Source organism: Pinus tabuliformis, chromosome 6 (assembly GCF_031772625.1).
Source record: "Pinus tabuliformis cultivar Carrire ecotype Pingquan chromosome 6, CPIR1, whole genome shotgun sequence".
In the NCBI taxonomy this organism is placed as follows: Eukaryota; Viridiplantae; Streptophyta; class Pinopsida; order Pinales; family Pinaceae; genus Pinus; species Pinus tabuliformis.
The window spans coordinates 1,813,652,864-1,813,655,068 of NC_142292.1; the positions used below are offsets into that span (position 1 = coordinate 1,813,652,864).

A 2,205-nucleotide genomic window follows, 5' to 3' on the forward strand; every position below is an offset into this window, starting at 1 on the left:
CAGTTTTGATGTCCTTGCATATTGTTTGACCAGATCAGTTCAAAATGAGCAAGTGAAGCAAATGGCAATATATCATGGATCTTGAGGTACAAGACCTCAAAGGAAAAATGTCATTCTCTAGTAAAGACTTGGTTTCGACAGAAATAAATAGAAAAAACAAAAGTATTGATCAAGTTGCTGTAATCCCATTACGATGAGTTGCTAACTTTATCAAAGGAGAGGAAGAAAATCCTATTGCTCCATGTTGACACCTAATCTTCATGATTGGGAATTTTATGTAAATAAATAAATTGGGAAGGTGAACAGTCATCGGGAGATGAACTAAACAATCACTCCCTATTGTATATAACAATGGGTTACCTATGGAATATACACGAATCATTTTTTTTCTGCCTTTGGAGAGTTAATGCCTGGCCTCACATGATATCAGAGCCAGTTCTAAAAATAGTCGTAACTCCCTTCATCTCTGCCACTACCTCTGTCCTGAAATAGTCTGCCACTGCCTCAGTGTTGAGCGCTGCTCTGCCTCTGTTGATGAACTGACATGCCCAAAGATGCGTTGGTGCCTCCATGCAGGACTGTCCAAGCATCATTTCGCTCTCACCCAACGCCCATGCCCTTGGCCAAGGAATAACCCTGTATTACGAAATTGTGTGACCCGTTAACAGTATTGGTAACTGATCTCGAGCTCATCGCCATTCTCAGGGATTCATGCGCAGTGGAAAAGTGGTATTATCATGGTATTACGTTTTGAATGTGCAGAGACTTCTTTGAATTAGCTGATATTACCGTGGTATTACGTTTTGAATTTTGAATGCGCAGAGACTTCTTTGAGGTCCTCCTCAATCTGTCCATATAGCTTCCTGAAGGTTGGAAGTGCGGCTAGTCGCATCCGCACCATAAGATCCTCGTCCCCACTTAAAGGGATTGATGAATTGAGAGTAGCACTGCCAATCGGAGTTTCATTCTGAAAATTCGTGGGAAAAACGTCCTTTCCATATTTATCTTGACGATCACTTTTCCACGCAATACCTTTCCTGTTCACTGTCAGCGATGTGTCCCCTCTGGAGAAGTTGTAAGTATCATTGAACAAACTCCAAGCTATGAGACCACATGGAATAATTGCAAGATTATTTCCCGTTGTTGCTTCAGGGTCACAATCTGTTGTGGCATTCCCACTACTGGCATAAAGTAGCTGATCGTCATTTATGCTGGTAACGTACCTGCACATGTTTATAATACATAAGAAATTTCCTAGATTTCTTTGATCCCAACAAAAGCACCATCCATTCCAAGAGATCTGGCGGTCTATTTGGAGTCCACGTTCGATATTTGATGGTTGGATCACACGGAGAGGTCAGTGAAATAATTGTACATTTTCTTGGTCGGTCGGCGTAGTCCCCCACGGTATTGAGAACGGATCCACTGTCGATTTACAGAAGTCTCCCTCGCTCAGGTATCGGAGCACCTGCAAAGAGATAGGGAGAGGAACGGTCCCCTGCCTGCCCTACCCCGCCACTGAGCCACACTGCAAAAACAAAGATCAAGAAAGCTCATATTGCATTGCTTTCTCCTCCACATCGACATCATCATCATCAGAAGGTTGCGTATACTTTCGTCGTTTCTGTTTATTGTGTACATAGGCTGTGTTGCCTTTGTGGGGGATCTGCCATGTAATTTTTTCTGTTCTTTCTGGGCAGCCCCATATTTTTCACCAATTAATGCCTGAATAGTAGTATTGCACAGTTTTTTTTATTATCATTTGAATGGTAATGCTGCGTTGAAGCATTAAAGTGATATGTAATATTGAAGTGATATGTACATAATATTTCAATGAAATGCTGATGCTTCTATCAAACATTAGAGGGATTTGAAGAAAATATAGTGCATAAGGCTGTAACGTAAGGAAGTTTTTTTTTTATCAGCAGAAGTTATTTATCAGCAGAAGTTTTTTTATCAGCAGAAGTTATTTATCAGCAAAAGTTTTTTTATCAGTAGAAGTATTTTTTACAAAATGCATTCAATCATCTCTATGGTAGGAATAGTTCTCACTGGCAAGGAGAACTATCCTGAATGGTCCCGGATGATAAAACACACCCTCATATTCAATGAGTTGTGGAAGGGAGTGTGTGTCGGAGAAGGAGACAATGACCCAGTGCAGCCTACATCAGACAAAGAGCTCGTCATTTGGGAAAACAAGAACAA

General features: G+C 41.0%; 1 pseudogene; it reads right to left on the reverse strand.

Moving 5' to 3' along the window:
* Window positions 1–796: 796 nt before the first annotated feature.
* LOC149266270 (ALA-interacting subunit 5 pseudogene) lies at window positions 797–1,231 on the reverse strand (annotated as a pseudogene).
* Window positions 1,232–2,205: the final 974 nt, after the last annotated feature.